Genomic DNA, 26,344 nt, shown 5'->3' on the forward strand with positions numbered 1-26,344 from the left:
TCAGAAGTTATAAATTATAAAGATAGTCATATTTAAAGTATTTATGGTCTTTTTTGCAATTATCTTCATCTTCCCAAGAGCAATTTTATGATTGATAAGAGTAATAATAATAAACCTTTTGGAATCTTTCCTATGTGACCAGTCATGTGTTAAAATCTTTAACTGATTAACTTCACTTCACAAAACATATTTACGAGTAAGATCCTGTTATTATTCCCATTGCAGATTAGAAAATCTAGGGTTTAGAGGTGTTAAGTAAATCACTAGAACATACCCCATTAGGACATGGGAGAGTGGAGATTCAAGGCCGGGTCTTTCTGGCCCTAAATGTTTTCAGAAGTAGACTGGAGTTGGAAAGGAAAGACATATGTTAAAACAATTGGAAAGTGGAGTCTAAAATTCGGAAAAGGAGTAACTTGAACAGTCTTGAATCAGAATTAGAAACAAAGCCACAAACTTTCAGTCCTGTGTAATGTGAGTAGTGCCTGAATATTCAGTATCAGGAAGGGAAATTCTGCAAGATTTTGACTGCCTACCACCCATCTGTAGGGGAACCATGCCCTTCCAATTCTGTCGGTGCTGGTGGGGCTGTCAACCACATTTCCCCCTTCATCTTACATATGGATATAAAATGGCTTCTATTTGACCAAAGAACTCCTTCTGGGGTGCCTGAGTGGCTCAGTCGGTTAAGTGTATGCCTTCAGCTCAGGTCGTGAGCCCAGGGTCCTAGGACTGAGACAGGCTTTGGGCTTCCTGTTCAGTGGGGAGTCTGCTTCTTCTCCCTCTGCCCCTCCCCTGGCCATGCGCGCTCTCGCGCTCTCTCTCTCTTTCTCTCAAATAAATAAAACCTTTTTAAAAAATTAATTAATTAGGGCACCTGGGTGGCTCAGATGGTTAAGCATCTGCCTTTGGCTCAGGTCATGGTCCCATGGTCCAGGGATCATGCCCTGCTTTGAGTTCCCTGCTCAGCAGAGAGCCTGCTTTCTCCTCTCCCTCTGCTGTTCCCCCCGCTTGTGCTCTCTCGCTGTCTGACAAATAAATAAATGAAATTTTAAAAAGCAAAAAACAACAACAACAAAAAAAACCCCTCTCTCCTTCTGCCACCCATGCACACAGACATGTGTATACACACACACACACACACACACACACACACACACACACACACACCCCAGAACCACAGACATCCATTCAATGATCAGGCACCTGATTGATACCGGGTTATCAGTCTTGTGGCGTTGGTATTTGCATTTGTACTCCTGGATAGGAAGCCGTTCTCTGGTTGTTGCTACCGAGACGCTGTGAATCTTAAGCGGTTGATGGCTATCTTGGTTGGCCCCATAGAATAAGATCATCACTTCAGAGGGAAGCAGAGATAAGGCAGAGCTGATAATATTTTTTTCAGTTCCAGAACTCATGCCAGAGCTACCCTTGACTTTCCAGTCCTGTGAACGAACAAGTAGTTTTGAGCCATTTTGAGTTTTTTGCCCATTCCTTGGAATAAAATTTTCTAACAGCAATTTGTTCTCTAGAGTGGATGTTAGAAAGGATAAACTTTAAATGATAAATTTAGGGGCACCTGGGTGGCTCAGTGGGTTAAAGCCTCTGCCTTCAGCTCAGGTCATGTTTCCATGGTCCTGGGATCAAGCCCCCGAATCAGGCTCTCTGCTCCGCAGGGAGCCTTCTTCCTCCTCTCTCTATCTGCCTGCCTCTCTGCCTACTTATGATCTCTATCTGTCAAATAAATAAATAAATCTTTAAAAAAATAAATGATAAATTTAGCTAAGTGCAGGTGTGGTCACAGTAGAGACAGTATCTTTACTTTGAAAGTAGACACTCTTGTGATGCATAGGAAAAATGAGTTAATCAAATGTTTCTCCCAAACCCTGCTATGTACTCTGCATAGAGGTGTTAATTCTATGATTGACTGGATGTCTTTTTAGATTAATTTATTTTTAAGATTTTATTTATTTATTTGACAGAGAGAGAGAGAGTGATAGAGGGAACACAGGCAGGGGGAGTGGGAAAGGGAGAAGCATGTTCCCTGCTGAGCAGGGAGCCTAAACCCAGGACCCTGGGATCATGACATGAGCCAAAAGCAGATGCTTAAAGACTGAGTCATCCAGGTGCCCCTCTTTTTAGATTTCTTTAAGCTAGAATAATTAATCTACATATTTCCTTTGTGACATTGATATTTTTGAATTATCCAGCCAAGTTGTTCTGCATGATGTCCCAAAATTAATATGCGCCCATAATTAGGATTTATCTGATTGTTTCCTCATGATTAGATGCTGTTTGAAATATTTTTGGGGGAAAAAATTTCACTCCATAGGTATCCTTTTCAATGCATCACATTAGGAAGCAAATAATACGTTTATCCAATTACTGCGGAGTTTGGTCTCTAGGTTTTCTCTTCTGAAAAGACATCTTCCTACACTTTGAGGTTGGTAATGTTTGGGGCAGTAATTGAAGACTTCAAGATTATCTTGTTAAACAAACACATCTTACCCAATGGTTTTAGCATCAGTTGGTAATTCTTGTCTGAATTAATTATTATATTGAGAATTCTGAAACAATGATTTCCTAATTCTGTAATTCCTTCTTGATCTATTAGCTGGTATTCTTTTGTAAAGAAGTCAATTCTTTCTTTCCTTCCCTGCTTAAAAAAATTAGAAACTCACATTATTTTTTTCCTCATTTTTAAAATTTTTATTATAATTTTTATGTTTTTATAAACATATAATGTATTTTTATCCCCAGGGGTACAGGTCTGTGAATCGCCAGGTTTACACACTTCATAGCACTCACCATAGCACATACCCTCCCCAATGTCCATAACCTCACCCCCCTTCTCCCAACCCCCCTCCCCCTAGCAACCCTCAGTTTGTTTTGTGAGATTAAGAGTCACTTATGGTTTGTCTCCCTCCCAATCCCATCTTGTTTCATTGATTCTTCTTCTACCCCCTTAACCCCCCTTGTTGCAGCTCCACTTCCTCATATCAGGGAGAGGAACTCACATTATTTTTAAAACTTAATATCTTATAATAAATTCTTTTGATTAATTTTTAAATTCAAATCCACCCATATTTTTTACCTGTAATAACCCCTGGATCTTGTGCTTATACGTTTTAATGAATTTTCTAATTTTGTGGCAAAACAAAATGTTCTACCCTCTTCTCATAATTTCCTTGCTTTAATTTGCAAGGATAAGTGCTGGAGTTCTCACTGCCCCTAGACTATGTGTGGGGTGTGTGTGTGTATACACAGACAGACAAATATATATGTTATATATATATATATATATATATATATAGAGAGAGAGAGAGAGAGAGAGAGAGAGAGAGAAGAGAATAAGAGATAGTTCACACTGATATCTCAAGGTCCAATTCAACATATAAGATAATTCATCTCCATCCTCAATTTCATATTTGTGTCTTGTTCAACAATGTCAACACACTTATTCATGGACTCTATTTTACAATAAAATTTTTTATTCCTCCAGTAACATCACTTTCAACAACAAACAAATCAAGTAAACTTCACAATTTCTTGGCAGTTATTTCTATCCTTAGCATATATTCCACTTGGGGTACCATCGGAGTACTATATTCAAAAGTTACTTTGGGGACAACTGGTTGACTCAGTGAATTAGGCGACTAACTCTTGATTTTGGCTCAGGTCATGATCTCAGGGTCATAAGATTGAGCCCGGAGATGGACTCAGTGTTCAGCGTAGGGTAGTGGGGAGGGCGGCAGGAGGACGGGCAGGTAGGGGGGAGTCTGCTTGAGAGTGTCTCTCTCCCTCTCCCTTTGCCCCTCCCCTCACTCAAGCTCTCTCCTTCTCTCAAATATATAAACAAAATCTTTTTAAAAAGTTATTTAGTTTTATCCTTTATTGTTATATTATTAATTTGATATAGATATAGTTTTCTTTTTTCCTAACTGTGTTCTATTTTTCTTTTTCCTCTGGTCCTTATGGATCTTTTTTTATTTTTTGACTGCTAAAGTACTAACATTATTGAAAAGTAAAGATTATATGAATAGATATAACAGAGAAATTTCTTTGTCTGATCTCTTTTCTCACAACCCTTTTGTTCTCAGTGATGCCATTCATTTTGGATATATCCTTCCTTCCTAGGCTGCTTTTCATACAAAAACTAAATACATACATTTTCTCTTCCCCTCCATTTTATATAAAATATACAAAATATATGTATTGTATATGCATACAAAGTATATATACAAGAATATATATCCTTCCAACTTGATTTTTTTCACTTAACAATGTATTTTAAAAGTCACTCCATATCATATGTTCATAGAACTTTTTCTACTTTTTTTTTCAGTTGCAGAGTTTTCCATTATGTGGACATAATTTACTATATTTAACTATTCTATTTATGAGCAATGAAACATTTCCTCTATTTTGCAGTTAGACATAATGCCACAGTGAACAAACTTGTTCATATATTTTGGTATTGTTGAAATACATCTTTAGCATAAATTCCTAGAAATAAGATCATTGAAGCAATGGGTAAATTAATATGCCGTTTTATGAGTTATTTTCAAATCTGCACTAAATAGATTTTACCGGGGTGCCTGGGTGGCTCAGTGGGTTAAGCCTCTGCCTTCGGCTCAGGTCATGATCTCAGGGTCCTGGGATCTGTCCCACATCGGGCTCTCTGCTCAGCAGGGAGCCTGCTTCCCTCTCTGCCTGCCTCTCTGCCTGCTTGTGATCTCTCTCTCTCTGTCAAATACATACATATATACATACATACATATATACATATATACATACATACATACATACATAAAATAATAGATTTTACCATTTTGGATACCTACCAATAATGTATGATAGAACCTATTTCCCATAGCCTTAGTAACAGTATGTAATAAAGTTTTTGAATTTTGAGGCTATGATATCATCACAAATTGTACCTGTTTATTTTTTAATTTGCATTTCTGTTACTAAGAGTGAGGTTGAACATATTTTCACATGTTTGCGAACCATTTATATCTTTCTTTGTGTGTGTGTGTTTTGTGTGAGAAAGAGAAAACTATTTGTGTACTTTGTCCATTTTCTCTGATTTTTCTACATTTCCCTCATATTTTAAGCTATGTATGGATTAGGTATTTATAACACCCTTTGCAGATTAATTCTTGCAGTCTGTCATCTCTCTTGACTTCGCTTGTCCTGTTTTTGTTTTTGTTTTGCTATGGACTATTTATTTATTTACTGTTGCCATGTATCCGGAACTTCAGTTTGGCTCTCAAATTCTGTCCAGAGTTGTTTCCCAAGGAAAACCTATAGCTGTGACCAAGAACATGGGATCAAGGTGTTCTGTTTTTTAATTTTTCCTTTCTTATTATTTCTATGAAATCTTCATCTATAAAGTTCAGTCACTATAATAGAGTTTTTATCCAATGTGTCTAGAATGCTGTCCGCACCACAGAGGAGGATTTTTGAATTCTGGGCCGAGAACACATCATGTGAGTACATGGTCGTGGAGAACTAAATCAATTTCCATTGATTACTCAAATAATACACTCAAGTAAATAAATGTTTTATGAAGATTATTAAATTGTTTCATTGAATTTTTGTAGCAAACACAAACGTGTTTCATCACTACATCATTTATTTTTTATTAAAAAAGTACTTTAGGAATATGATTGAGTCCTTAAAAACAATGCCATGCAGTGGATATTTGTACCTGCAAGTATGCAGGTATAAAGAAATATTCATTTTCATCAGAACAGTGGTTTTTCACAAAAGATGGATTTAATGAAACTAGTTTCCTTTCCTCTGTCATTCTCTTGACAATTTTTAATGTATGTTATGGGTTCATCTAAGTAATTTCGTGAATTCCTTTCTTTGCTTTTCGGATTTGCCAACTAATTATCAAACACGAAAAATGGCATAAAAAGTTAGCTAATATAATAAACTTTGTGTCTGAATTTTTTAAAGATTTTATTTATTCATTTGAAGGAGAGGGAAAGAAAGACAGGTAAAGTGCAAACAGGGGAAGGAAAGGGAGAGGGAGAAGCAGACTCCCCGCTGAGCTGGGAGACTGAGCCCAGGACCTGGAGATCATGACCTGAGCAGAAGGCAGATGCTTAACTAGCTGAGCCACCCAGGTGCCCTTGTGCTTACATTTTTTTAATTCCATGTTAAATACTTGGATCTATGACAGTATCAGCATGAGCAGAAAAGTTGAATAAAACTAATCCCAAAAGACCCAGTGAACTTAAAAAAATCATTTAGAACATTCTTTTTAACTGTACATCTTTAAATGTGATTCCAAAATATAACCACTGTTATCATAGACATTTTGAAATAAAAGAAAAAGATGAAAAATATCCCCCTGTTCCAACATAATTAAACATAGAGGGTGTTGTCATTTTGATATGGCTTCTTATCTATTAGTACGTATGTATGTAGTTGGAGATTTTTTACACACATATTATTTTTTTACACATATGTATCCTGTTTTATGTTTATTTATTTATAATACAATATATTTTATTTCATTGGATGTAAAATAACACATAACATCTCTGGTTTTTTTTAGTATTTTAAATAGAATTTGCTCTTTAATTAAATGGCAATATTTTCATTTGAATTTTTTAATATTTGCAGGAATAACTATAGAAGACAAGAAAGTACAATTAAAATTTTAAATAACAGATACATTGATTAGGAAAACTAAGTTCCATATTTTGTGTGCTTAGTTTCATGTGATATAATTAAAAATAAAATATATAGACCTGAATGATTGACTGATTTGAATATTCTTCAGTAGTTAATGTAATGTTTATTTTTCTAGATCACATATATTTAAATATTAGCTCTCATATCTCAATCATTTTTGTTTAGCTCATATGCTTACTGGCTCCTCTGTAATTATATGGTCTAGTCTAAGATATGTTAAGAAGAAAATCAGTATTTTCTATTCTTCAGATATTTTTACCTCAATAGAATAGTAAACAGAATTTTTTTCATAACATATGTAAATTTTTTTTTATTTTACCTAAGGACTTATCACTGGGATCAGAGAGATTACTTTTTTTTCATTAAGAGAGAACATGATGCATATTAATAAATTGATGAGGACTCAGGATTACATTTGGAGAGTTTGTACAGGGCAGAAAGTATCAGCAAATATCACTGAAAGAGAACACACCAAAACCGGAATCAAAGGAAATGAAGTTTGAACTCTGATTTGGTATCACCAAAGCCTTTTGCAAACTGTCGACAATCTTTCCTTTTAAAACCATTTTCCGGGTGGGGCTGCCATGGCACAACATTCTTCTGGTTCTCTTGCTTTTCCTACTTTTCTTCCTCTTTTGGCTCCTTGTAGTTGCACTACTGTCCCGATATCTCCTCCAAATATGCTTATAGCCATCATTGTTCTTCAGATTAGAATTCTCAACTTGGTAGGAAGGAAAAGAAAAATAATTATGATACCTCTTTAGAAGGAATTACAAAGACTTTTGTAAATTAATCTCTTTTTAAAAAAAGATTTATTATTATTATTATTAATTTATTTTTTTAATTTTTTAGAGAGAGAGAGAGTGCACTCTCCCAGGAGCAGGGGAGGGTCAGGAGAGAGAGAATCTTTGAAGCAGACTCCCCAGAGAGCTGCTCAGAGCTCCACAAGGGGCTGGATCCCACAACCCATGAGATCATGTCCTGAGCTAAAACCAGAAATTGGACACTTGATCCACTTAGCCATCCAGCTGCCCCCTACACTAATCTCTTAATACCATGTACAGTTTCCTCATGCCCTGTGTTTCCGTTCAGCCAAGCCCCAAGGAGGTTCCTTTGCCATGCTTTGCTCCCATTTCTCCTGCATTTCCTTTCCAGCTGCCACAATCCAGATCCTTATCACCTGACTCTAATTAGTGATACTCTTCTGGTTTCTTCTCCCATGCACTGTCTATTCTGCTGCCAGATGAGTTTTCCTAAAATACGTCCTTCATAGTAACTTTCTTGTTTGCAGTCCTCAAAGATTCCACATTACTTATTGCATCATGTGAACTCTTGGCCCTGAAGGCCTTCTGCTCCTACCTTCCATTTACCTTTCTGGAGTTTTCGTTCTTTCTTTCTTTCTTTCTTTCTTTCTTTTTTTTCCCCCTGCACTATCTCCCATCTGTGCTTTCTTTTGGCTTGTCACTTACTGCCTGGGTTGCCCTTTCTCTGCCCCTTTTTACCTTCAAATATTTAATGCCAGGTAAAGTCTCAATTTGGGCAGTGGGGAGGGGAGTTTTATAGCATTTATAAACATGTGTTTAGGGATGCCTGGGTGGCTCAGTCGGTTAAGCATCTGCCTTCAGCTTAGGTCATCATCCCGGGGTGCTGGGATCGAGTCCCACGTCGGGGTTCTTACTCCACGAGGTGATGGCTTCTCTCTCTGCCTGCCGCTGCCACTCCCCCTATTTGTGCTCATGGTCTCCCTCTCCCTCTGACAAGTAAATAAATAATATCTTTAAAAATAAATAAGTAAAATAAACATGTGTTTACATATATCATTAATTGGATATGGCATTGGGTGTGGTGAAAAAATAATGATAGTGTTATGCTGAAAATAAATAAATGGAAAAATAAAGATATCAAATTCCATCCATAATTGTTTATTGTTTACAGATTGGGTGCTGTGGGCCATAAGAATATTATGTTTATCCGTAATCTTGGGGAATGTCCAGTCTAGATCTGTGCTGCTCAGTAGGGTAGTCAATCACCACCCAAGGCTATTCAGAACTTCAAAATATGGCTAATGTGACTGAGGAATTGAGTTTTGAATTTTATTTAATTTTTATTAACTTACATTTAAATTTAAAATCTGAAGTAGTGTAAAGGGTTTTTCTGTTAAACACAAGTGTATTATTTTGGCAGAAATATATTGTACTTTGTTGCATCACATAAAAACTATTACTGCACTGCAGGTTGTGTGTGGGGTGGGCGAGAGTGCTAGGTATCCTTCCTAGTATTACAAACAAATCCATCATCCCTCCAGACAGTATTAACAGAATGACTCAGTACAAATGTTTTCTATGCCTTGATGTAACATTGGATGGTGTTTATTTCAGTTTTTAACACTCTAAGTCACTGTGATATCTACTTAACCACAATTAATAATATGAGAATACTTACACTATTTCAATTATAATTAAATAACTTTTCTAGTTAAAAAATAAATATGGTCATAATTTTAAAATTTAAATGAAGTATATTACTGATCTAGAATCAAGATTGCCACAAGCTAGCACTGTGCTGGGTACAGTGAGAGAGTGAGAAAAACTGGAGAGAAATAGGTCTCAAATCTCCCAATGAGTGGCAATTAGAATTTGCCCCAGCAGAAGGAAAGGAGAAACTATTTGTTGTGGAAAAGGTTTTTAAAGATAATAAAGTGGATAATATGAACAGGTATTTTTAGCAGATGCATAGTGAATTTGATAACAACTCTCTTTCCAAGGGTAAAAAGTTGAAAAGGAACCAACAAAATCAGTCACCTAAAATCAGAATTAACAGTCCAATCAGGGGTGCCTGAGTGGCTCAGTTGGTGGTTAACCATCTGCCTTTGGCTCAGGTCATGAAGCCAGGGTCCTGGGATCGAGCTCCAGATCAGATCCCTGCCCAGCTGGAAGTCTGCTTCTTCCTCTGCCTCTCCCCCTCATTCTCTTTCTCTTTCTCAAATTTATTATTTCTCAAAAATAATAAATATCTTTAAAAAAATAGTCCAATCACAACAAAATATTAAAACTTTAACAGAATCTGAGCTTGTAACTGTAGCCTATTAAAGAAGCTTTAAATGACTTGGATTTTTGTATACACAGAGAAAATCATTTTGAAAGGAAATATATAAAAGGAGTTATTATTTCAGAGAGGTAGCTAATGTTAGACAATCTTAAAGAGATATTTTATGAAAAAGGAAATATCTGCAACTAAGCCAGCATACAGCCATAATACAAGAGCTTTCTAACAGCATCATTTATCAGCTGGACCTAAACTGGATGTCCTTTTCTTTCCCTTTAGTTGAGTGTTACAATAAAGGAGATATGGTACAATTAGTACGGTGGGCATATTTTATCTAAGGACTTCCAAAGATGCAAAGAAAGGTCAATTCATAGCTGCGTGGAATAGATACATCTGAATCTCCTATATCTCCAAAGAAGAATTTTAGCTAAATTGAAAAAACTAGTTGCCATCATGATGACAGTGCTCTAGCATCTTGGAATTTTACAAGAGACTTTTTGTTTCCTTCTTCCTTTAGTCCATTCTATGATTCTACAAAATGTCTCATGAATCCACCTGCTCAGTGTATGTGGCGGTAGACTATGATTCGCTTCCAGTTTGAGGAACTATTGGAGAAATGCAAGATGAGGAAATCTAATGATCTTGAGTTCCTCACCTACGGTGATGAGTTGAGTTGTGGGGGAGTTTTAAAAAGATTTACTGTACTATTATACTGTACTATTAATTCCAATTCAAGATTTTTTCAAAACAAAGACATGCTTGCCAAATATTTTATAAATAAAGACAAAAAATAGCAGTATGGTTTATATTCTTTCACTGACACTACACTATAAATGAATAATATAAAATTGAATCTCCAAGGAAAGGAAAACCTTTGTGACTAGGTAGAGATGTATGGTAACTTACATCAAATTAAAACTGTACATAATACAAAACAATAAAGATTTTACACACCTTTATGAACCAGTGTCAAAACATGCTAACTGTAATTGACAATCTTAAATTGCTTGCAGAAACACAGGAAAAATTGGAAGAATGCTTTGTTAATGTTAACTTAGAGTTGATTTTTAATTTATGCACAGCCTTTGCATTTAATGTTAGCAATCCTGAGTTGACATAAAAGTTAGGGAATATACTTAATGAATAGGCTAATTTTTAAAAGTCAAGCTAATTTTTTAAAAAAAGATGAACCAGTTTTGTTAACATGGATATAAATATTAAAGGAAAATAACTTTTTTTTTTACTACATTTAATTATCAGAAACTTTTACTTGTGTTTGGAACAACTTGAACATGTTTTCAACTTTACCTTTTCAATTGTAATGTTATAAAATCTAAATGCAGATTAAGTATTTCTGATGAAAATTTTGCAAATGTATTGAGATTTCTGACAAGTGTAAAATATACACTGGATTTCAAAGACAAAATAAATATGTAAAATACCTCGTAATAAATATTTTATATTGATCACATGTTGAAGTGATAACATTTTGGGTACATTTTCTTCAGATAACATTTTCTTAACATTGGGCTAAGAAAATATGTTATTAAAATTAATTCCACTAGTTTCCTTTTACTTTTTTAATGTGACTACTAAAAGAATTTTAAATTACCTAATTTCTACTGGACAATATTGCTATGGGCAATTCATTTTGTGACTATGTATTATTATGAACTCTTCAGTTTTTTTTTTTTTTTTTTATGAACTCTTCAGTTTTAATTAGTTTTTTAAGGTGCCTCATTCAAGGTCCCTACAAAATTACATTCTACTTGAAAGTAGAGATTGAATTTTTTTTCTCTTTCGTTTGTGCACCTTTTATTGAGAGCTTTCCCAGAGGACAGAGTGTAAAGTTAATACATGTTCCTGTGTACAAGGAACTTACAGTTGCATGGGAAAACATATATAAATAACTAATCAAAATTCAGAAGCAAAAGAGCTAAAAGATGTGGGGGTGCCTGGGTGACTCGGTAGGTTAGTAGCTTAAGTGTTTGGCTCAGGTCATGATCCCTGCATTGAACTCCCTGCTCAGCAAGGAGCCTGCTTCTCCCTCTCCCTCTCCTGCTCTTCCTGCTTGTGTGCGTGCCCTCTCTCTCTCTGTCTCTCTCTCAAATAAATAAAATCTTAATGAAATAAAATGAAATCTTTTAAACAAACAAAGGACCCCTCTACTCCCTAGCAGAGGGAATGACTGAAAAACCCACTCCAACACTCCAGCAAGCACAGAAAGTCCTTAGTTAAGTGGCTTTGAGATTAATATCATAAATGGAATTTGAACTTTTGAGTGTAGAAAGGAGTCAGAGCCATGGGGAAAACGCTAGTGGAAAAGAATACCAATCATCGAATGGAAGATGAAGCAAGAACTGTGAGAGAAAAGGAATTAAGTTACATCCAGTGGCCTTGGAGGGAAGTCTCAGTTTCACATGAAGTTCCTGCTGAGAATGAAGGATGTGATGCAGAGACTCCTAGGTTTGTTGTAGAATTTGTGAGTGACCAAATGTATAGTAATGTGCAAGCATGCATCTCTCATCACATCTGCCTTTTCCAAAAGACCTTCTTTACCTTGCTGTGCAAGGACCATCTCTTCAGAGGGGGAGAGAAAGCCTGTCTCAGAAGCTCTAGGTTGAGGGCTCTTTGCTTCTGCTTTGGCGCCCTCACGTGGTCATTTGAGCACTGGGTGTTCTTTTTTAAAAAAAGGAAAAAGAAAAAAGACTATTATCTACACGATCCGCTTTGCAATTACGCACCATTCTTCCATTAATTAGTTTTTGCCAAATATGTCACTAAGATTGCCCCTTTGAAGATCAAGCTTTTGGTAAGTTAATCCAGGGAGTCTGTCTTTCTAAATAAATGGAGGAAACTACCACTTTTCAAGTAGATTTATTTTTTTATGTTAGGCATTACAAGACCTATAAGGAGTGATAAAGTGCTGATCTTGGGCTCATTGAGACAAAGAACTGAATCCTTAGTCTGTTGAAAATCTCTGCAGATGTTTCTGTACCACAAGAGGAAACTTGGGACTTTCCATTGTCAAGTACCATCCCTTAAATGGCCAAGGTTGACTGTTGGGGTAAATGACCACCTTCTAAATCTTTATCTACGTATTGTACTTCCTTAAAATTCCTGTGGATTGTAGAGAGGGGCATCATGGGTTATTGATAATGTCTGTCCAATAGCCAATCTTAGCCATCCACATAGGTTTCTGAATGCATAATACTTCATCTAATTAAATATACCTAGAATGTCTCCGTTGTGACACATGCTAGCATCTTCTGTGACCAAAGGGAAATTTTTGGTTGTTAAAACTTTCACAGTATGTGGATCTATCCCAGTCATAAGAAATGAACTCAATACTCATTCTTCTCAGAGTAATCAGCTGGATTTCATGAGAATATTTTATATCACATTTTTACTTCTGACAAAGTATAAAATGATGCCACTTTGGTGTGATGACTGCAATTTTGCATTTATTATAAACCTTTCTCTTGAAAGTTCAAAGCACTTCATAGTCTATTACTTCATTAGTCCTGACACAATGCCTCTGAGGTGGTGTGACTGTAATTCCTTCTGTAGGTTTTCAGATTTTTCAGTTTAGTAGGAGAAGAGCCACCAGGACTGGGAAATCAAGAGGCCTTGGTAACTGATGTTTGGCAGAATGAGAAAGAATTTCAAGTAACCAACGGGGAATTAACAGATGCAAAAGCCTAGCACATTAAGAATAAAAATCCTAGAACATTGACTATATAGCTTGGTGATATTTTATACACTGTCTAATATAATTCCAATTTTCTAAAACAACATCATAAAATTTAAGTTCCTCTCATGATAGGTTACAGAGGAAAAAGGAGAAACAATGGTATGGCAGAGTTCTGTTGTATAACTCTGATGAGCAATTTCCATAAATATTTATGTATTTCTGGGATTGTGAGATGAATCTAATTATGATTTTTTTTATGAGACAGTTATTTGATTTGGACAACAATGCAACTTAAAAATGTTTCCCTGTTGAAACCCTTACACTTTATTGTACTTGATTTGCCCTACTTTTAATTGGTTGTGGATGAAAAACCTTTCAACGAGGCAGACCTCATATTGAATTTGGATGAAATTGTGGCAACAAATATCAAAAGCATATTACTCATTTAATATATATTTGTTAAATGTCTATCTTGTGTAACTACCAACTCTCATATAATCTCTTGGAATAAAATGATTTGGGGGCTTATATTTGTAAATCTTCAAACAAGTAATATTGGCCTCTGTGACTAACTTTTGTCTCACTAGTAAAGCATGTAGAAAAAACCCGTTTTCTTTAACTCATAGAGTTTATGAAGAATTACTGAGATAATTCACTTAAAGGGCATTTTGAAATTCTAAATTCTAGTTGTAATTCACTCCATTATTGTATATTACTAGATCAAAAAGACCAGTGAATTCAGAGAGTTGTCTCTCTTCCTATGTCTCCATATAACAATAAAAAACCAAACATTTATTAGATCTGTAGCAAAAAGAAAAAACAATTAAGTGGATGATCTTTGGTTAGTTCACATAGTTATTTAAGAAAAGACCTTTTGTTTTACTGTATTTTATCCTCTCTGTGGTAAATGTGTATGTCCTCTTTGCTTCAGAATTTCCTTGGGTCTAACCCAATGCTTGGCACCAACTAAGTGTCCAGTGTGTTATATTAAGTTTGTTATTATGTTAATAAACTCTTAGAAGCAACCCAAAGTGTTCCAGTAAAGGCTAAAGTGCTCATAATGGCAGTCAAAGCTATTAGTATTCATAACAACTGCAATCATGATTTTGTAATAGTCATTATTTTCATAGTATGTTGAAGTTGCTTCAGTCTTACTAAATTATAAAAAGTATTGGAGTGCAGAAGAACAAACTGGTGTGACAAGTATGTAAAGGAAGCGAACAAAATGCCAGAGAAAGCATAACAGTGGAATGGCTGCCAGTTCATGCACCAGGAGAATGATGTCCTACCCTCAATAAAGCAATGCAGAGCTCCACCAAAATGAGATGAGATAGTAGAAACCAAAATAAATGCACTCCAGAGAAGTGAATTCATGTGTACGCCTGCAAAATAAAATACATTCTTCAATGGACACTCTAATAATATATTGTAAAGGCACAGAGGCAGAATTCTGGAGAAAAGTTCATATGAATTTTGCATAAAAAGTCCAGTAAAATGAGGGGTGCTTGGTTGGCTTAGTCGATTAAGCGTCCAACTCTTGATGTCAGGTCAGGTCATGATCTCAGCGTTGTGCGATTGAGCCCTGTGTCACGCTCTGCACTGTGTGTGGAGTCTGCTTAAGATTCTCTCCCACTGTCTCTTCTCCCCCATCCCCCGCCTCAATAAAAAAAGCTCAGTAAAATGAAATTCTAAGATGTTCAAGGGACATGACAATGGAAGCTGAGTGTTCTAGGCTACACAAACTTTATTTGTAAATCTATTATAGGAGGATGGTGTTTCTGTGGGCTGGGGATGTATAAGCAAGTTAGCAAACTTAATTTTGTAATAGATTGATCTTTTGAAAATCATAACTCTGTGTTTATTGTTCTTATGTCTTAAATATTAATCCTGAGGTTTCATTTTCTAAATGATTTGACTTCCAGCTCTCTGGAGTAAAATGGGCTTTTCAAATGGAAATATACTTCTATATATAAAAACACAATAATCACTATTAAATGTTCTACAAAACAACTTCCGGCTTACGTTTTTATCACATTAATTATGTAGAAATAAGTCCAAATTCTCTAGCATGCCATCCAACATCCCCAAATATGTACATATGCCAAATACATATTCCCGGTTCATTTCCAAACATTTACTCCTGCTTCCCCATATTTTTCTCTCATCCATAATTGGCTTACCACATAATAGCTTTCATCAAAGCTTTCTGCTCTTCCCCAACAAAAACAGACAAACGAACAAAACTCAAACGACAACAGTAAACTGGGTCAGACACACAGCACAGGCTACATGAATTCCTTGACATTTGACATTTCCATTTGTGGTCGTATCTCTCTTGGTTCCATGTTTCACACTCTGGTTTCATGTTGAATCATACCCAGCCATGTTCAGAAGTCACCAAGCTGGAGCTAATGAGATATTATGAACTTCCCCTTGGGGAAATTCTTTATGGGACAAAAAAAACAAAGTTGACAACCAGGGATCAATTCTTTGGTAATAAAAACCCAGTGAGATGAGATGTTTTGTAAAGGACTAGAGGGTTACATGCAGGAATCAGATGTCCATGTTCTGAGGGATGTTGTGGTGGCAGAAACGATAGGAATTGGGCAATTACTGGGCATGGTTATCAGATTTCTAAGTCTGAGTGACAGGGAGGATATTATTCCTAGTAAAGGTAGATAAGAAAATGAGGAAGAGGAGAATATCAGTGGAAAGAATTACTTGGTCTTCTGTCTGGACACCAAGGGATAAATGGATAATAGAATTCTAGAATTGTAGAGATGGAGTTTGGGAAGGACAATGCAATTGTGCATTCCTAAATCAAGACAGTTAGCCTTCTAAGGGAGTAGGATTTAGGCTCTAAAATCCACAGCACTATAAAAACAACAAAACGAGAATGATTTCTGGAGGCTCTACATTATAAAATACTCCCATTAGTGTTAGTAATTGAGAAGGGAAGAAACCATATAATATTAAAAAAATATTATGGCTAATAATTTCAGCCTATTCCTACAAGATTATTAAGAACGCAACATAATTAGTTACCTCCATATGTATAAAGACTGAAATTCATCTGAGAAATATTAGTTACTTTCGAAGTGTCTTTTGCTGTTTTAAGCACTGGTAGGGTGGGCAAAGGAGATTGAAACAACACGTTGTAAAGGTTAACGCTGAGGGCTTCCATCTGGAATTACACTGGGTTGGCTCTGAGGCTCTGTTTCACCTTTTCTGGCTGCTGGGGAGTCTGTTCTCTCATCTGCAAACTGGAGATTGTTAATACTTCACAGAGCGGCGAATTAGTAAAGAACAAATGTTGGAAACTGTCTAACATGCTCCGGTAAGAATGAAAATAAATGGTCCTGTCTTAGACCGAGGGTTTAGGACATCTGTCTATTTGGGAAGGTTTCAAAAAATTTTTTCGGCTTCCCAAGAGTGACCTAACTTGGTCTCCTTTCATATGTTGGTCTGTATACTGGGCAGGGGCTCCTCTCTCCCTTCTCTTCTGAATCATCCCCGTTTGTAGCTTGAGATTTTTCTTCTGCATAAATTGTAACTCATGCTTAAGTCAAGTTTTTAAACTGCCTCAAGACTATTTTATCTATACCCTTTGGCCTTACTGTTCTAACTACCCAAAATAATTTAACTGGCATAGTCCCCTTGTGATGAGAATGTTCAGAAATATTTAAAAAACAGCTGCATTGAGGTATATACCTTATATACCTTAAAATTCACCTGGTGTAAGTGAATAGCTTAATAATTTTAGTAACTTGTAGTTGCATAATCAGTACTACAGTCGTGTTTTCAAACACTTCTATCGCCCTTTCCCAAAGTCTGTTAATTCCTTTAGCAGTTAAAGCCAACTTCTATAGCCAGCCTTGGTTCTACAGTTAAAGCCAGCTTCTACAGCCACCAATCTCTCTTATCTCTAGCAGTTTGCCTTTTAACATTTTAAATAAATGAGATCATACAATATGTAGATTATTGCTTTGACTTCATTCACTGAGGGTACTGTTTTGGGGATTCACTCACGCTGTGACATGTATCAGTATATATCTTCTTTTTTAATGCTGTACAGATTTCATTGAATGGATACAGTATGTATATATATTTTTATTTATTTATTCATGTACCAACTGATGGGTATGTGGATAATTTTCACTCTGGGTTTAGATGAACAACGCTTCTGTAAACATCGGTATACATGTCTTTGTGTGAATATATGTTTTCATTTCCTTGATAGAGTCCAAGGATTGGAATTGCTGGGTCAAATGGTAATTTATGTTTAACTTTATAAGAAACTGCCAAATTATTTTCCAAAGTGGCTATGTTCAATTCTTGTCAGTAAAGTAATAGGACTCAGTTTCCCATATCCTCACCAATGCAGGATATTTTCATTTTTTTAACTAATTTAATTAATTTTAATTATAGCTATTCTAATTCACGAGAAGTCATTAGTGATTCTTGTACATTTCATTGTGATTTGATTTTGCATTTTCCTAATTAGCAATGAGTTCAGCATTTTATGTTCTTATTAGCAATTTGCATACCTTCTTTTTCTTTTCTTTTTGTGGAGACAGTCTATTTACATCTTTGACCATGTTTTATTTAAGCTCTTTGTTTTGGAATTGAGTGGCAACTAAACACATTTTTAAATAGTAAACTCCAAAAACACTTGCATTCTACTGAGCCACCACTCAAGGAGAAAAAAAAATCATAGTTATGTGGAGAATTTTAGCAAAATTAAATTAGAAAAGGATTGTATTTCCCAGGTATAGGATGCCTGGGGGAATTCTGATTGAGTTAGTTCAAGGATTGAACCTCACCTTCCTTATGGTATGGCATCTTTCTGTAGGCTTGCAAGCTGGCAGAGATGCATCTCTAGGCATCACTTCCATATTCCAGATAGAAATAAAGGAGAAAGATACAAAATGAAAGACCCTAATGCCCTGATTTGGTCTGTTTTTATTTGAAAGCTCTACTTTGTACATTTCTGCTTATATCTCATTGAGCAATGATGGGTCAAATGATCATCCCAATGACTACCAAACTGAGATGGTGTGGGGATATTCATCCCAGAATAATTTGTAATAGACAACTTAATAAACATTAATTAGGAAGTGGAATTAGCTAATTATTCAGTACCCATCACATAGAATTTTATGCTATTAAAATTACATCTAAAATATTACTTCCTGTTGTAAGGAATATAGTAAGTGAGGATATGCTATAGCAAATAACATATAAAATGGACCATGTTTTTGTTTAGAAAAATCCTACCTTTTGAGATTTAAAGGCAAATGTATCAAAATATTAATGGTATTTATAATTTTATAGGGAATCTAAGTAGAATGGTAATTTACCCCTAATTTTGTTACTTATCAGTTTTTCTTTGCTGAATTTGAAATACTTATATTTGTCAGAAAAAAATATTACAACATTTCAACCAAGTGAACTTAAAAGAAGTGACAGACCCAAAATTGACGTAGAGTTTTCCCTATGGTGCCATTGTAGGTATTAGATGAAACAAGGCGGGAAAAAGTTTCATATTTGTGTCTTGCCCAGGAAGTTGAGTGGACATGCTGTAGCTAGTAATAAAATGTATGAAGACATGGAGAATCTATGTAAGAGGAAGGAAAACCAGGTACCAGGAACTAAGATTAAGAACAGAAAAGAAAATGAGAGAAAAAGCCATGCTTGGCTATCTTTACTACTCCAATGCGTTACTGCTGTCTCTTAGACAACTCAATCATGAAGTCATTATTCTTGTTATTAGTCTCTTGGGTTTTCTCTCTTTCCAAAAAGTCACACAATCACAGGGAATAACTAGTTCCTATCATCAAAGGGCTTTAGGACATAGAAAGGGTCTTCCTTGCAGAAGAAGAAGTACAAATTTGGGATGGGTGTCACCTAGGTAGAGCACAGTGGTTCTGGTGGTAGGAGAATGCCAACAAGGTGTAAAGTCCTCTAAGATGTGTGCATTACTTATTTATAATTCTGTAGGTTAGACACCTCTTCACTTTTCTGTACTAACAAATAGCCTAGCATCTGGCACATACTAACACTGTAAATTTTATTGAGTGAGTGAACAAGTGAATTAATGAATGTGACAATTCCCTTCTAGGACATGAGGCAGGATCCTGAGACAGTTGCTTAGGTACAGGACACCAAACCCGGGGGTCAGCTATGAGGCACAAGGTCAGGTCTGGAGTAGCAGTGATGGTGCTCTGATGTCAGGTCCCCCATCACAGCGCCTGATGTTTCCCCACCTCCATCCTTTCTCCCTGCCCAGGATCAGTCTTGGATCTAAAAAAAAAAAATGGGATTGGGTGTTCATGAGCATCCGCTGGTGCGAAGTGAGAATTAAAGAGCCAGAATTGTATATATGGACCATATCTTTTTTATTCATTGTTCTGTTGAAGGGCATCTTGGCTCTTTCCACAGTTTGGCGACTGTGTACAATGGAATATTACATCTCCATCAGAAAAGATGAATATCCAACTTTTGTAACAACATGGACGGGACTAGAAAAGATTCTGCTGAGTAAAATAAGTCAAGCACAGAAAATCAATTATCATATGGTTTCACTTACTTGTGGAGCATAAGAGGTGACACGGAGGGCATTGGGAGATGGAGAGGAGAAGTGAATTGGAGGAAATCAGAGGAGGAGATGAACCGCGAGAGACTGTGGACTCTGAGAAACAAACTGAGGTTTTATGGAGGGGGTTAGATGAGCCTCTGGATAGGTACTAAGGAGGGCACATATTACTTGGAGCACTGGGTGTGGCACATAAACAATGAATCTTGGAACACTGGGGGGAAAAAAAAGCTAGAACTGGCCAGATTCTGGCGTTTGTCTTCAACTTGCTTTGAAATAAATATCTAAGAAAAATTTAATACTGGTTCAACTACTGAAGCAAATTTTTTCTCTTAATGTTCTTTTGATTACGTTGTGTTACCTTCTGTATAGTCTTTGTTATATGTACTTACAGGGGAGAATTATACCCTTCAACATATGAAAACACAAAGTGGCTCTTTATCAGGAAAAAGGAATGGCAAGAAATAATAATAACAAAGGACTACGGGATATTGTTGAAGATATTTTTCCAAAGAGATATGGTAAAAGATCAAAGAAAACAAAAACCCTTGAGAACAAGGACTGTTAATCTTCCCTGAAGACCATACTCTAAATGCTAACTCTTTAGACCAGACCCTAAACTCTAAACAACTTTTGTCTTCCTTTCTAAGACAACCTTCCAAAACTTAGGTACTCATATTTTTACTTACAAGCCAGAAACATTTGGGCATAAGCCTTTCAACTACATTCTTTATTTTATGGTTGCAAAATTTACTTTGTAGACAGATATCATTATAGGGGGTGATGAAGCAGATTTTACCTAAGACCTAGCTACCATGGACTCTATACACTCAATAATACAGACTCAACTAGGTATAAAATTAAGGTCTATTTTGTCTGCTAAACCAAACTCAAGAGAAATATAATTTATCTCATAAACTTTACTTGACTCCAAACTGCTTATTTTATTTTAAATGAATTTTATCTTTCACTTTATTTTTAGATAGACTTTCATAAATCTATATATTAACAGGGGATTCACTAATTATTCCATTTGTATATTACACAAAAATGTCTTGGAATCTATTTGCTAAAGAGTTTTTTTGGTAGTCCTTATTCATGTACTTCTTTTCCCATACATTTAAGATATTGGTTGAATAAGCCCTTTGATTCTCATTGATTTATTTTTTAGTTATATTTGATAGCCTTCAGGCTGCTTTTCTTGCTTTTGATATATAGAAAGAAATAAACAGATATAAATATACAGATGCATCAATAGATCAGTTTCATAAAAATGAAAGGTATTTAATTATAGATAGGCATCAGTCAACTTATACTGATACCTACTTCTGATTCTAACTATAATTGGTAGCAAGTAGAAGATAATAGTAAACAGAGCTCTAGACCCAGGTGGGAGGACTAGAATTCAAGTTCAGAAATTTCCATGACACTTGACTTGGTTGCTAAAGGAAAAAACGAAGTGTAAGACAAATGGGGTAGAAATGAAGTGGGAGTTAGTAGAGAATAAGATGTAAAGGCAGTGAGGGCGGGGGGAGATCTAGGAAGACAAGCCATAGAGCCAAGGATTATAGTATTTTGAAGGATGCTGAGGAAGAGGAAGACCATTGAAGGACCATTGGCCAGGTTCAGGCTCCTGACCCTACTAGGAAGCTTATGGTTGCCTTTGAGTTCATCTTTGATAGAGGGGAGGCAACAATAGTTTGATTGGAAGAGTTTAAAGAGGAGCTGGGGAAATCGGAAAATGAGATCTGGTGCACGCCAGTTGTGAGAAAAGGACTTAGAACAATGCTCTGAGGGGACAGAAAGTCAAAGTGGTTTTGAGTTGTTGTTTTTTTAATTGATGAGAAAGTACCTAAGATTATCAGGCAAAGGATCAGATGTTGTAGAGACTGAGAGATCAAAGGGTGAAAAAAAAAGAGGATTAAGACCAAGAGAAGGAGAAGGTTGGGGACTACGGAGTGAAAGTTTGGGGACTATGGAGTGAAAGTGAAACACTTAACGAGGAACTAAGTATCCCTGTCAGGAAGGCAGCAGCAAACATGCATGGTTTACAGTGGGAGGGGGAAAAAAAGGTGTGAAATAAAAGGATTGTGTAAAGTGTAAATGGTTAAACATTAGTCATTAAAATGTATTCTCACTGAAGAGTTGATGGTAGTGGAAGATCCTTTGGTAGAAAAAGGAACAAAACATGTGCACAACAGAATATGATCTGTATCAGTTTAGTAGAAAGAAATACAGAAAGGGAGGGAGGCATAGGGAGGGGAGGAAGAAGGGGGGAGGGAAGGCAAAAGGGAGGAAGGGATGAAGGAAGGAAGAGGGCTCGCGCTTCGTTGAAGAAAGGCTGGAGGGAGACAGTGGGAAAATGGTTGAAGCATCTCAGCTACTTGTGAACACACTTGATTTAGAAATGACAATAGCGGGGAGCACTTGAGTGGCTCAGTCAGTTAAGCATCCGACTCTTGATTTTTTTTTTTTTTAAAGATTTGTATTTATTTATTTGACAGACAGAGATCACAAGTAGGCAGAGAGAGAGATTGGAGGAAGCAGGCTCCCCGCCGAGCAGAGAGCCTGATGTGGGGCTCGATCCCAGGGTCCTGGGATCATGACCTGAGCCAAAGGCAGAGGCTTTGACCCACTGAACCACCCAGATGGCCCCCAACTCTTGATTTTGGCTCAGGTCATGATCAGGGTCTTGAGATGAGCCCCATATTGAAGTCTGTGCTGAGCGTGGAGCCTGCCTTGAGAGTCTCTTTGCCCCCTCTCCTCCTCCTCCTCATTTTTTTTTTTTTTTTTTTTTTTTTAGTAGTCTACCCTTTATTCATGTTAGGCCCGGGTCACTTAGAGCTGGTGTAGTAGGTGACAGCCTTGGTTCCCTCAGATACAGCACACTTGGCCAGATCCTCAGGCAGCAGCAGACACATGGCTGTCTGGACTTCCTGGATGTCAGTGGATTTGGGCCTGAGTACTGGGCCAGCCCACAGCCTCACCAGCCAGACATTCAATGGGAAAGAGTCACAGAAGCAAAATTCAGAGAGAAATGAATTTTCGAATGGATTGAAAAGTCCTGATGTGAAAATAGAAGCAATTCTATAAACCTCATATCCTACAGGAATCTGAGAGTCATAAAAAACTGGATGATTTTATTTCCCCTTAAATGCAGTGGAAGTTGATGAACTCCAAGATCTTTAGTCTTCAAATTCACTCCTTCATTACTGTGTAAATATTCAGAATTTCGACATTTAAAAGAGATTTCCCTTGTCCAAATATTTTCCATTAAAAATTAGCAGGACCTCTAGGTAACATTGCTGGATCAAATGGACAGATATGTTTATAAGGGCTTTTACCCACGGGAACAAGAAGATCAGAAGCAGAGGTGACAGCAACAAAATTCTAGAAGCTGGGAAGTAATCCACTCCCAGGCCACAGAAAGCTCCAAGCGAAGCTGGTAGTGGCCGGAGCCCAGAAGCAAGTTCATTAGTGCTGCCAACATCTCAGAAAGTACAGGAATTAGATATATCCAGTCACTCTATAAATGAGGTCCATCTGGCCTGGAACTGAGGACTGTAGAGGTCTACGTAAGAGAAACTGAGATTTCTGTCTCTGGGAGTCCACGCTATGTATACAGAAAGATTTAGAAATAACGAGAAGTCACCTAAGGCAGATTCTGCATACTGGATTTCCAAATAACTTCTGACAAGATTGAGAAAAACCGTTGCTTCAGATCTTTGGAAGTTTGCATGCATACCCCTTACACATGCAAACCCAGCATTTCCTCCAGCGTCCCCCAAATGAAGGTTGACATATTGTCAATCTTTCATTATAAAATAGGAGCTAAAGTTTTTAGCTTGAGTCATCCCTCGAAATGGGCAGCTGCTGTCTTCTACCAGCTGATATTTCATATTAAATTGTCCCCCCAGATATTTGATCAAAATGGCTTGCAACGTACACCCTACATTTACCTCATGTCCCTTTTGTGGCTCATTGTCAGTCTGCACAATGGGGAAGTCTGGGCGGCAGCTGCAAATTTTCTGGTTTTCAATACACACAGCATATTTGTCAGCAATTACGTCGCGGGCTCTTTCTGCACTGGTATTCTCGGTACAGAGTAGCGATGGCAAATTAATTATTACAATGATCTGGACTGTGCACTCTCTTCCCTATAATGCACACTGAAGCCCTTCCAGCTCATGGCTAATTCTACCCACCAAGAAGCAGAGATGAAGGAATTACAGTCTCCATGTTTTAAAATTCTTTGTGGCTTCTAAAATATTTTTCCTAAAGATAGAAATATTTTAGCTTTAATTCCTAGATAAATTTGCTACACATAATTATTGCCCTTGAACAGTGCTTTTCAAAATTTCCTATAGTATACTTTCAATGATAGAGGAAAGGTACTACCCATCCTTGGAAGGCTGGGGTCACAGCATACGATGAGGGAAGGTTTTGTTAATCCTAAATTTTAACTTAAAGATATACTAGTTTTGTGTTCTAACAAAAAGATACATTTTATGTATCATCATAACTGTCAGTGAGGAATTCATGTTGCAAAAGCTTGTGTGAAGCGGCACCTGGGTGGCTCAGTGGGTTGGAGCCTCTGCCTTCGGCTTGGGTCGTGGTCCCGGGGTCCTGGAATCGAGCCCCGCATTGGGCTCTGCTCGGCAGGGAGCCTGCTTCCCCTTCTCTCTCTGTCTGCCTCTCTGCCTCTTTTGATCTCTGTCTGTCAAATAAATAAATTTTTTTAAAAAATGCTTGTGTAAAGTTTATGTTGCGAATCTGAGGGTACCTTGGCACATTCTCTCATTCCTGGGCTCTGTGCATTCTGGATTTGAAAACAAGAAGAAAGATGCCTCACAAGGATCCGTGACTTCATTTGCCTCTGATCCCATTCAAGTGTCTTTCTTTTTACTTTTATCCCCCTGAGAAGTTAGCTTTTTTCTGAATTTTGTGGATATTGAAGACTTTCTTATAAATCCTTCTTGATGACTATAGTTTTATGCTCCAACGACCTTTTAACTTTCAGAATTCCAAAGGAACTCTTTTAAGTATGTAAATAGATATTTACCATGGTTTTAGGTATGTAGGCTTGTAAGTCTAATGATTTGGATTTGAAAACTGACTTTTTTTTTTTTGACAAATGAATTTGACCTTCTTAACTGTTCTATTCCTTTGTTTTTTCACCTATAAAATAAAGGTGAATGTAATACCTACCTTTTAGGTACTATATAAACTAGAAGTGAAATGCCTAGTATGGTACCTGGAAATAGCACAGATTACCAATATTATTAGCTGTCTTTCTTAGATAAGAAATTTGAGTCCGGAAGGAAAGAAGCAATAAAGCTTCTACTAATTTCCAAATTATAACCATACATATTTAGAATCCTCCCATTAAGAAATAGTGACTATTTAAAAAAAAATAAAAGGAAATAGTGACTATTTTTCTCCAGATGGCCATCAATTCTGCAAAACGTTGGCATATTTTTCTCTGTAGCCATTATCAGCAAAAAGCCAAGACAATAGGCTATTGTGGTCATCTTGATAATGAACTCCCAGAGGGAACACAACATATATAATGCACAGATTTATCCACTCGTGTGTTCCTTCATTCATTCCAGGCACACCACTGAGTACCTGCAAGTGCATGGTTCACATAATTGGAACGTGGCCAAAAGTTCACACTTATGTATGTTTTACTACAAGCAACGTGGTAATCTCTAATTTGCTTTAGGGTTTTGGTTTCTGCATTTGGGGACGTTTATAAAAGCTAATGGTTCAAATCACAACACTATCCTGAATGGTTTGTGCCCTGCTTTGCCAGGTTACCCGGACCTTTTCTACTGCTGGAAAATTTTTCTCCAGGACTCTGTTGCATCAGGTTAAACAGCTTCTCTAAACTTGCTTTTTTTTTTTTTTTTTCCAAACCCCTCAATTCCATGACTACACCTCTTCTTGCCAGTGGCCTACAGAAATGTTAAGAAATTTAAGGTTATTTACAACAAACTGTCTCTTTCCCATCCTTCACAAAACTGGGCTTCTGTGAATTCATTTCTCCCCTTTCGTCTTTCTCTCAGAGAAGCATATATCCCTCTTTGCAATGGCTAATCCTTTCCCCGAAGTTCTTGATTCTGTTCAAGTTCTGCACTTTATCAATTCCTGTTGTTTCCTCCTTTTAACCTCGCTCCTTTCGTGGCAGAATCAAAGCAGCATCTTTCCCACACTGGCCACTAACCCCCGTTGGTATCAGTGTGTCAGCAGGAGTTCCTGCTTTCAACATAATCATGTCTTTTCCACCAAAAGATTTA

General features: G+C 36.7%; 1 long non-coding RNA gene across 5 annotated transcripts in view; it reads left to right on the plus strand.

Moving 5' to 3' along the window:
* The window catches only part of LOC116587708, a 51,604-nt gene that overhangs the window by 23,202 nt on the left and 2,058 nt on the right, over window positions 1-26,344 (plus strand). For 3 of the 5 annotated variants that reach the window (XR_004284592.1, XR_004284593.1, XR_004284595.1), the window contains one exon: window positions 5,437-5,559. This is a non-coding gene — a long non-coding RNA (uncharacterized LOC116587708). Of the gene's footprint in view, window positions 1-5,436; window positions 5,560-10,273; window positions 10,370-26,344 lie in introns of those variants that run through there. The other 2 variants (XR_004284596.1, XR_004284594.1) reach the window with 2 other exon arrangements.

This window comes from Mustela erminea, chromosome 4 (genome assembly GCF_009829155.1).
Source record: "Mustela erminea isolate mMusErm1 chromosome 4, mMusErm1.Pri, whole genome shotgun sequence".
Classification (NCBI taxonomy): Eukaryota; Metazoa; Chordata; class Mammalia; order Carnivora; family Mustelidae; genus Mustela; species Mustela erminea.